The 11,315-nt window shown below is 42.4% G+C and overlaps 1 long non-coding RNA gene across 1 annotated transcript in view; it reads left to right on the forward strand.

Annotated features, from left to right (window-relative positions):
* The window catches only part of LOC141748389 (uncharacterized), a 38,416-nt gene extending 28,739 nt beyond the window's left edge, over positions 1-9,677 (forward strand). The window contains exon 6 of the long non-coding RNA XR_012588980.1: positions 8,366-9,677. This is a non-coding gene — a long non-coding RNA (uncharacterized LOC141748389). The remainder of the gene's footprint in view (positions 1-8,365) is intronic.
* Positions 9,678-11,315: the final 1,638 nt, after the last annotated feature.

An 11,315-nucleotide genomic window follows, 5' to 3' on the forward strand; every position in this document is an offset into this window, starting at 1 on the left:
CTGCTAAGAGTAACCAGTCAGAAAGATCAATTAACACACTTGAAAGTAAGTCATTTCATAAAATAAAATAAATCTGTTTGCACCACCAAAGGAACTATTAAAATCTGATGGGCAATCTCACAGTTTGGACTTGAAAAAAATACGCCTTAAGAGGTGTAATACTAAACAGCAATGATTTCATTAAATAACACTAAGCAATTGCTATCTCTTGTTTGCAGTTTAGGAATCCCTTTGGTCCCTGAGAACACAAACCAATATACATAAACAATCTGGACTGAATAGGGCACTGTCTTGCTTTGTGTAACAACCGATAAGAGCAGAAAATAGCTGTGATCATAATGAATAGATTCTGACTACAATCAGTTTCTTCTTGTGGAGTCCGCATGACAGATGAAGATCAAATTACTGGTACACGTAACAACCTGAGAAGCAAACAGTCCCGTTAAAATGTTTTGCCAACGTTCATAAACCAATGCTTCCCAGAACTCCATCCCTGTCAAGTAAATAACTTTTTGTTGCCTATTAAATACAGAGAGTACAGGTTACTATGGTGATCGATGGAACACAGAATAAACTCTGATTCATCATAATTGCCACATGCTAGAGGAAAAAAATATCTGATCATCATCTCGCAGTTTCAAGCTGGTTCTCTGAAAAATATTTTGAGAATATAAAGTGATTTTATCATGTCCAAATAACACTGGGTGAAGTATGACAAAAACGGAAGTGTTGGGCAGTGTGCCCCTTCAAAGGAAGGTGTTTCAGGTCTGAAACATTTTAAAACTCATGATCACAAACCTTAGGGGTTTTTGTCCTTTTATTCTAATCAATGAAACATATAGAACCATGACAACTGCAAAGACCGGTAGAGAAATACTGTGGGCCACGCTGTCCTGCACATACGTCTTCATCTGGGTCATGGACACCCTCGCCTTTGCCTGTCGTGTACTTTCAGTGCCCAGTTGTTTTCGATCCCATTTACTCTGTATTTTACGTTCAACGGGCTGAATCGTTGACACTGAGAAGCCACCAAGCAGGGACTGCTTTGATGCCAGTCTTGGAGGTTTCAGTCTCTTGATAAGAAGGACACCCATGCTTTTACTAGCACTTATTTGCACTCACTGTTGACTTTGCATTACCGAGGCTTAAGAAAATAATGAAGTAGCTCTTATATTTGCTTTCTCAGTAATCTGTGCTTTAATATAGGTAATCAACACACTAGTTATTCAAATACATACAGTGAATTTCACACCACAAAATTAAATGCAATGTTATAGTTATTTCTAGTAATTCCCAGGGTTAGTTTCTAGTAATGAAAAAGAACTTCGATTAACGTAGCTTTATTGCAGTACAAGTTGGATCTTCACAGAGTCATTGAAATGGTTTAGAAGTAAGGAAGTCAGCACTAGAGCTAACACAACTGAGTGGACCTAGGAAAGAGCCAATTGTTGTTCCATGGCTTTAAATTGTATGCTGTTTGTTTTTGAAAATTTCACCTTCTTCTAGCTTCAGTACAACATCAGATCTACAAAATATCCAAAAGAATTGAAACAAAAAGATTACCTAGTAGTTTGTATACTGACCTTCAGGACTCAACTCTGCCAAGTCACCAAAATCTCTATTCACATTCATTAAGACCTGAAGAGCAGCTTTGAGACGTGTCTGGTTTTTCCTGCTGTACCCATTCAGTCTACTAAGTTACAGTATCTCTTCTTGGTACCCCTGTGTTGGAAACTGAAGTCTTGCTTAGCAAAAGTAACTAAATCGGTGAAGCCTTCCTTAGGCAGAAAGTTGTAACCTAGCAACATCAGTGAATTTAGGCTGAACTCCTCCTTAATCCACAAAGAATGGCTGGTAGCCTTGTGTGACTTTGATACATTGTAATGTAACTAACATAACGAAATTGTATAAGTAATATTAATGAAGATAATATGCTTGAGCAATATGAATTAGAGTGATCGTTATGATCAAAGGAAAGGGAACTATAATTCTTGGAAATGAAGAAAGGGACCATTCTACCTGGACTCAGCAGAAGACAGATGAGATCCAGGTGTGGATGGGCCAAAGAGATCGTGAAAATGTGTAAGAAGTTAAAGGCACCTGCACCAAAACTCCAGTGATCAAAGAGGACACAAAGCTGTTGAACAATTTGATTGGACACAAGACACGCACTTGTCGCATGAACAGGGGCACGAACAACTTGTTTGATAGATTGTAAACTTTTAAAAAAGCACAGGAAAATAACCAAGGGGGGTCCCTCTTCTCGGAGGCACCCAGCTCGAGCTGTATTAAACCGACTCTGTGACAGAACCTCAGGTCCAAACTCTTCTTTACAGTCAGAATCTAAGAGTGGATCCAGCCGCACCCAGACGCCTCTGAGAAGGAGCTTAGAAAGCAAGGGGGTCCAGGCTGGACCTCACGACTTGGCAGGAGGGTCTTCCCGGACTCTTCTTTAACACTTCTTTTTGAAGGGATAATAACCTACTTTGCACGGGGGACTTAGTGAAAGTGATTAAAAAAAAATTACAGTCCATTGTAATATACTTCTCATTACTTCCCGCTCTGGAGGTTTGGAGCCCCACACAGTTATTACCTAGCTGGTCCCGTTCAGTCAGTTTTATCTCTACTCCCAAGTATGCTGTCCCCGCACATTTATGGTAGTGAATTTAAGTGACACAAAACTCATACAATATGAAAGTCTTCTACAGTCTTTACAGTTCAAAAGGACATGCCTGTGGGTTCACAAATATGTGAAGCCTTTCCCTCAACAGGATTAAAAGCAGGAGATTCAAAGGCTAGTAAAATCCAGAGCCCACAGCTTTTACCATTTGATGATGTTACAGAGGATGTTTCCTTCCCAGCTGAATCTTGCTTACCGCTAGTTTACAAATTCTCAGCTGGGGTAGCTCCACTTTGATACCCGTGAGAGAATTGCAGACTCCCTCTGACATGGTGTCTCTTCGGTATATCTAAATTGAGGGGGCGGGAGGAGAGAGAAAAAGAGGGAGAGAGATACTATCTTTCACATTTCATATTATTGGCAGCCTTTTCTGAATTTCTTAAGGGCTTCAGGGCAACGTGAGAATAAAGTTGGAATTTTTTGCTTAGAAGACATACTGTAATTCAAACAAAAATCAACTCAGCAAACCCCTCTCATTTATGCCTTACGTCAGACTTTATAAGCTAGCTGTATAACCTATGAACCTGGTAATTCAGAAGGTAACAAGTATCCTTGTTGTTCTACACATGTCCATTACGAAGTAGCTCTTACTTCATAACCTTTAACTAATTGGTGTCACTCTGGTGTCATTCTCCTAACCCATTGCTTCTCCCTACCGTGGGTGCCTTTTGTCTTTAAAATGCCGTATTAAATATCATCAGCATTTGCAGTCTTCTGGACAGAACATTTAAAATCAAAATAGTTGTGGCAAATATACATAGACACTAAAATCGAACTTATTCAATGAAAATCTGTATGGATGAACAATTACTGCAGTACCAGTTCTTCTCTAACCCAAATGTCATTGTACATTATGGCCTGGCTGATACGACTGCATCGCAACTGAGCCATAACCTCTAAAAGCACCAGCCATTTCAATTGCCCCTTTATTTAAAAAAAAAAAAAAAAAATCCGACAAAATCCCCAAAACTTAGTTGCCCACTAACATCTTTTAAAAAAGGGCTTTCTATTTTATGTGCTTGACTTATATCTGTGTATGGCTAATAACTTCTGTGGCAATGGTATAATCATTCCTGCTAACCGTGTTTTTTGAATTGAAGAACCACCTGGGTAATGAGGACCGGCAAAACTGCTGAGGCTAAATCTCCTCTTGTGACTCATGAGCATCAGCCTTATGGGATGAGAATGCCTCAAACCCGGGTAGATCCAAATGCCCGTGTAATGCTCTGGCTGTGCCTCCCTAAGCTCTATTCTGCATAAATATTTATGCCTTCCTATTTTTACCTGGCATGGTTGCGGAAAGCAAATGTAGTAAGAATATGAACATGCCCACAAATGACTCAGTTTTCATCTCAGAAAGCAATCTAGTAATTTTTCCCATGTTACTCCAACATTAGTAAAAGTTCAGGCAATCAACAACTGCCACTTCTACCAAACTGTAGACAGAATATATACTTAAAACCCCGGATTACATTTTAAATCCAGTTTTCAGGTTCGCTACAAAGTTTTGTTCTCTGTAAATTTGACCAAGAGATTTGTTCTTCCAGCTCTGCCACTCTAAACAAATATGAGGTTTCCCGGCCGTACAAGCAGCAGAGACTGCACACATAAAGGACGGGAAGCCACTCAGGCACAATGGTAAGTCAGATGCAAGGGCCATTAACAAAAATCTGGATCGGTTTGACCACAATGTCTTCAGGGGCTGCTGTTATTAATTTTTGTTCTGAATTACATCCTCCAGTATAAATTATAGGGAAAGAAAAATCATAAAGAATACTCATAAAGAACATTTGATGAGGCAGGTCGGTGCCCTGGTGAGAGATTTCAATAAGAGTGATTTTTTTACCAAGGATAAGCTTCAAATCAAGGTAGTGTTCCAGGTGGAGGAACTGACACTTTCTGGAAAGAACAAAAAAATCTACCAGCTGCTGAGACTGGAGCTCAAGGGTGGGTTTGCTCTGAATGGAGACAAAGGTAGACAGACCAAAGTTTTTAAGCAGACCCGCTCGGCCTTTGTAGTTTTCCGTGGCAAAGCAGGCACCGACACAGGTCCAGGATGAAAATGTTTTAACAATGACTTTCCATGCAGGAACTTCAGCTTTAAAGTCACACGCGCACCCAGATTACTGTGAGGATAAAAGGCGGATGCTGCTGCATCAGACCATGGGGTTTAGCTGTTCCACCCAGAACGCTGGATCTGTTCGCCATCACACTTCCCTTGGGCAAGGATGAGAAGTACCTACCTCTTGCAGCCCTCTGGCTCCGCCGGCAATCGGGGAGAGCAGAGCAGCCTGAGGGAGTGTTTTCTTCTCCTGCCACGCTGTCGGCCTTTCTGTCCACCCTCCTCCCTTTTCATAGCTCGAAGATCACAGGCTGCAATTCCGTCAGCACTTCACTGGCTCAGGAAAGCCTGCAGCACGAAGACAAAAGGAATGGATTTTTGTTTCCCTGGTCGTGCAGTGTTGCTTCCTTGACGCTCTTGGAACGGTGTTATTCTAAAAGGCAACTTTGCGATCTGGCTGTGCGCTGGTGGGACCTCAGAAATCAGCTAGTGACGGCTTTCACTAGCGTCAGTCTGTTGGGGAGACACGTTTTCAGTTTGTGTGGTAGGAATGCCTTTTTTGCTCTGCCTTGTTTGTAAATCCCTGGAAACGTACATAAATTTTATTCCTTATTTCCAGCACAATCTCTTGCAATGAGCATTTGAACTTTTTCCTACCTTATGAATCCAAGTTGTTGTTGAGGCTCGGTATGGCCTGAAGCAGGGGGTGTAACACCAACCAACATCCACAGTTTCTTCAATCTTGTAGCTCAGGTATAAAAAACACACACCTGCCCCCCTCCCCCCCCCCCTTCCTTTTGGCTTTGAGTGTTCTGTACCAAACATGTTCTTTGGTAGCAAAGGAACATTTGTTTCTTTCCTTTCACCATTCCTAGGGTGCTTGAGCATCATCAGGAACTCAGCTGACGCTATCAAGCTTCTACACTGCATATAGATACATAAGCCACCATTTCCTAGAAAGTGAGAGACGTGCAGCATAGATGATTCAGAAACGTCTGCCCGAGTCCACTCTTTCTACCTATTAGCGCCCACGCATATATATTATAATAAAGTGCCTTTCCTGGTATAGGGGGTAGCATATATGCAGAGCATACTCTGCAGCCAGTGTCCCAGCGTCGGTCCAAAGAGGTCATTTCTCTTTCCCACCTTCCCCACAGTGTACGTACCACAGAGACACCAAAGGGGCATCGTCACGGAGCAGCTCATTTGCTTTAAGCTCACTCCTTAGCAGCTCCTTGGCACTGCAGCTGAATGAATGCACTTAGGCCCGTTTTCCTTGGAGTGTCCTGCAGCCTAATTTTTGTGCCTTGCAAATACATAGAGTATTTAGCCAAGTAAAGCAGAGACATTTTGGACAAAGTGGACAAAGAGTCCACTTTGATTTTTTTCAGAGCAACTCTCCTGATACCAAAACACCTGCAGTGAAGCGGCTTGAAATACCTAGACGGTTTGAAACTAGCCCTTTCATCCCACTACTAGCATTTGCAAAACAAAAAAATCATCCTCTTTTCCCTTATGACAGACAAATAACTGTTGTTGTATTTCACATTGTCGTAACCAAGAATGAACGTTAATTCCCTAAAATGTAATTTAAACGCAATTAGAGAGAAATGCTATTAAAAATCCTATTAAAAACGATGGAAGTTCCAATTTTACATTACCAATTTTAGAATGCTTAAATAAAAAAAAATATGCATGTGCAAAAACTGTACCCAAATAAATTACATTTTAACAGTGGAACTAATCATATTTCTATTTAGCTTTTAACATTAATTCACTAATTCACCTTGAGTGAAACATTCTGCGATCATGACGTTTTGTGTTAACCTCTAGTGAGTACCTTCTTCCTGCTTTGTAACAACTGATGTTGGTGCAGGAGGAAGAAAAAAGAAACAGTTTCTGGAGTGATCTGTCTATATGGAGAGCTGCATTTAATTAATTGGAAGCTCATTTATTACTGAGGTCCTATAACACTTCTGATAGGATTATAGGGACCATTCCAATAAACACTCTATTGCGCTTGAAGCAGGAAATAATCAGCTTTCAGTTCGCTTCAGGTTTGACCAAAATAAAGAAAAGCAGTCCTGGTAGAAGGAGAATCTGAATTTCTACTTCAAAACACCATTATAAGCTTAGCAAAAACTGAAAAAAATAAAAGAGGTGGGTGGGCTCAGAACTGGAGACCTCCCCAAACCGTGCACGAACCAACTTTTGTGGTTAATTCACTGCAGCTTCTTAACCATCTAAACAGGATGTCTAGAGCTGGGCTGTGTATGCTCGCGAGGCGCTAAGCAGCTCCTGTATGGTCCTGGAGAGGTGGACATCATTGTTGGAGCCCCTGGGGGTAGGGAAGCAGGCACTCCAGCCTCCTCTCCTGTCCTGGCTGGCATGGACGGAGAGACTTTCATTCGGTTTTCCCAAATTCCTTGGCAAATAGTTCAGAAGTCATCACTGAGCAGGGCCATACCCACAAAAGTGCCAGTTGTGTTGCCTCCTGCCTGGTAGCAAAGGCAAGGCTCGGACTGTGAGTCTCAGACTATCATCTCCAGCCTTGCTCTGCTCCTCTCTCAGGCAAGACAGCAGAATAATAGCCAGGATTATTTTTAATGAAGACTGGGCAGGAGATGACTCATCCACCACAAAGTCTATGATTTATGAGACATCAAGGAAAGTAATCTATATGAAGATGTCCACTTTATATTCCATTGTCACATATCTGTCATTTATCCAGGTCCTGCAAGATACACAAAAGACGACATAAAAGTATAGATCCATTCAAAATTAGAGATTGTCAATAACTGTCTTTAATTGGAAAAACGGTAATTTTTGAAATTGCTACTTATTTCTCTTCTAGTTTCAGCATATTTTCCATTTGGTAAGGAAGTAAAGAAGTTCCAAAAAAAAAAAAAAAGTCCCGTATATATTTCCTAGGGGTAACTTTTCTTCAGTACCTGTCTTGGTTTTATTACGTGTTATATCATTTCAGGACAGCTGGGTTGCAGCAGAGCAATTCCACAGCCCCACTCCGGATCGGCCCTGTGTGTGTCACACACTTGGCTGTAGCTCATTGCTGTGATGTTCTGACGCAGCCCCGCAGGATTTAGTGCTTTGAGGACCCTGTCGGAGAAGGGATATTTATGCCCAGAGGAGTGGGAAGGTTTTAGATGAGAAGGTTTCTAACGCGTGGTTTGCACTCACAGCCCCCATCCGCTTGTATTTAATGTCCCTGGCTGGAAATGTTCCAGCGGAGGCATCTTCTTTCACCTGAGGGCAAATGAATGTGTTACAACAACGCTGGAATTATTCTGAGCAGCCAGGAGCTCAGGAGGGAGGTCTTCATTTCAGAAAGGGAGATATGATTATACTCCTCGTTGGAAGATGACTTACTTTGATTTCTTCACAGGACCTGCGGGAGGTCCCCTGATGCCAGGATCCTTCAGAGGCCTTGGTCTCAGTAATGTCACTTAGATGACAAGACAACTTGGAAGCAACAATTGCTCCTTTGACCTGAGCATTCAGCCACACATTCAGGATTTTGCAGGGTGTTCTGCTTAGAAGAAATATGTGATGAAGGGCAGTGGCTCTTTGAAGCAGACCTCTGATTTTTTTTTTTTTTTTTTCAGAGAACACTGAAATGCTGGAGGAATCAAACAAGAAGCAGCTGTGTCTTTGCTCACAGCTTCTGCCTCTATGTGCTGGTCTGCCAGGCTGAAGTCTTCTCACGTGCCTTCTCTCTTTCTCCAGCTTTTCTCAAGCCCGCACTACAGACAAGTAGAGGTGTGGGCTCCCTCTCTCTCATGCACATACAGGAACACAAGCACATTGCTTCCACAATAACAATATCCTTTGCCTCTGTTGTTAATGGTCTAGAGACACTCCTATGTGTGGCTTTGTTTTGGGCAGGAAATGCGCTGGCGGGTTATTCTAGAACATTTCATCACTGATGGTGGTTATGCTCTACAGTTTTAACACAAAGCTGGAGTTATTACAGAGCTGCCCTCAGCCACTGTTGGCAAATCTGTTGAAAGTTAGACCCCCAAACCGCAGAACTGAGTGGGGTCCAGCCTTTTTGACCATTACATGCATGCATGTTTGGCAGACTGACCATTTCCTTCAACTGGCGGGATTTTCTTCACAGACATTCAGTTTCATCCCACAGTTATTTTTATTTGCTAACATCTAAACATTCAGCAGCATTTCATTATGAAAAAAATGGAAAAGTCAGCTGGGTCATATGCCTCGCATTGAACCCCCTTATATCTTTTGATTAACAGAGTGTGAGATAATGTATGTTTTGTTTTGGTTTTAATGAAAAATTAATAAAAGTTCTGCACATTCTGATCTGACTTCAGTACAGTAATGAAGGCTTGTGGCTTCACTGGATCACTGAAATAATTTTGAAGGCAAATATATTTTTATTAATATAGGGGGTTTTGTTTGTACAGTATTTCTGTGCTATACAATGCTAATTATACAGTGTGCCTGGATTCACAGACTCATAGAATCATAGAATCTTCATGGTTGGAAAGGACCTTTGAGATCATTGAGTCCAACCATACACACACCAAAAAAAAAACAAACCACCAAACAAAAAAAAAACCAAACCCCACAAACCACCGCAAACAAACAACCTGCAATCTCTGTCACTAGAGCATGCCCTGAAGTGCCACATCTAGACGTTTCTTAAACACCTCTAGGGATGGTGACTCAACCACCTCCCTGGGCAGGCTGTTCCAGTGCCTGACCACTCCTTCAGTAAAGTCATTCTTCCTAATATCTAATCTAAACCTCCCCTGCCGCAGCTTCAGACCATTTCCTCTGGTCCTGCCGTCATTCACCTGGGAGAAGAGGCCAACACCCACCTCTCCACAACCTCCTTTCAGGTAGTTGTAGAGGGCAATGAGGTCTCCCCTCAGCCTCCTCTTCTCCAAGCTAAACATGCCCAGCTCCCTCAGCCTCTCCTCATATGACCTGGTCTCCAGACCCCTCACCAGCCTGGTAGCTCTCCTCTGGACACGCTCCAGCACTTCAGTGTCCCTCTTGTGGAGAGGGGCCCAGAACTGGACACAGCACTCGAGGTGAGGCCTCACCAGTGCCGAGTACAGAGGCACGATCACTTCCCTGCTCCTGCTGGCCACGCTGTTCCTGATACAAGCCAGGATGCTGTTGGCCTTCTTGGCCACCTGGGTTGAAGCACCACAGGTTGAAGAAACATATTTTCTAAGTTTTATCTGGTAGTGTAGTATGGTTTTTATTTCTAAATCTATGTTTGAAGGAAGCCCTAGAAAGAGGTGTTTCTGTTCATGGAATAGCATGGGTGGTTTTATTAGAAACAAAGGCTATCCACACTTAACAGTTTCTGAGCTGTTACACAGAAGTCTCCGTCTGTTGCACAAAAATCCCCTCAATCCTGCTTTCTAACTTACCTCAATTTTTATATGCAGCTGTGGTAGAAATGGGTTCTTTTTGGTGAAACAGAAACAGGAGGAACATATTTATATCACTGCTGCCCTCCCAACAGATTGTACCAGTCCATGGGACAGCTATTTATATATTCTCCTCCTATGAGGAAAACGCTGAAAGAAACAATGACTTCTAGTGGTAATCTCAACTCCACTGCTTTCCTAGCTTTCTCTAGGGCAGTGGAGTTCTGGTGGGATCACAACCCCATGTCCGCCTCCTGTGTGAATGGGATTTCAACAGACACCATTTGTTAAAGTATAACTGAGCACCCCCAGGCATGCTTTTCACTAACATCGAATGGACAAGACAGAATCCCTCTTTGAAGGAGGAAATGTTGACTTTTTGTTCAAGTGTTTAATCAAGAAGTATCTGATTTGGCAATAAATCTGCTAACTAGTCTCTTTACTCCACAAGCGCTTCAACTAAATTTAATCACCCTGACACCAAACGATCCTGAGTGCTCTTTGCATGATTGGTAGCACAGAAGGAATTGATTTGCCATAGGTTGGTAGTTAAGATTTCATTTTTCATCAAGGAATCTTAATTTTTGCAGAGGCGTGCCTATTCTCAGACTGACCAAGTGCCAGGCATGCTCAAAAGCAACCTGGCTTTAGTTTGTCTTAAGAGGTCCACTGGACCCCCATCTGGTGAGATGAGAAGAGAAACTGAACAGCAGCACCAAGATTTGGCTGTAAATAGCTGCAGAAATTTTTGCACCTGTCACAGGCAGTTGGCTGGAAATGCCACCTTTCACATTTTTTTCCAGTTCTCACTTAATTTCCCCTGAAAACTCAGTGCAGATGTACTTAACCTAGTTTATAGTGCTGAGATTGTGAAATTCATGAGAGTTCACGTGTCCTGTATAAAAGAAAGTTGTGCATTAAAAACTCTCACGCTACCCATTTTTTAAGGTCTTTTCTCATCCTTCCCCACCCCAGGAATTTCCAGGCATCCTACCATGGGTACAGGCCTGCAGCTCCTTTTCCTCAGGCTGTCAAGCAGCTGACAAGGCTTGGACATGTCCAGTGCTCCTCTGAGAGGGCTGGTCTCTGTTTTCGTCCTTCCAGCTTGGGGCAGCGCTCCCTCTGCTCTGCCCTGCCCTTTCTTTTC

The sequence above is a fragment of the Larus michahellis genome, chromosome 9 (genome assembly GCF_964199755.1).
Source record: "Larus michahellis chromosome 9, bLarMic1.1, whole genome shotgun sequence".
NCBI classification, from domain to species: Eukaryota; Metazoa; Chordata; class Aves; order Charadriiformes; family Laridae; genus Larus; species Larus michahellis.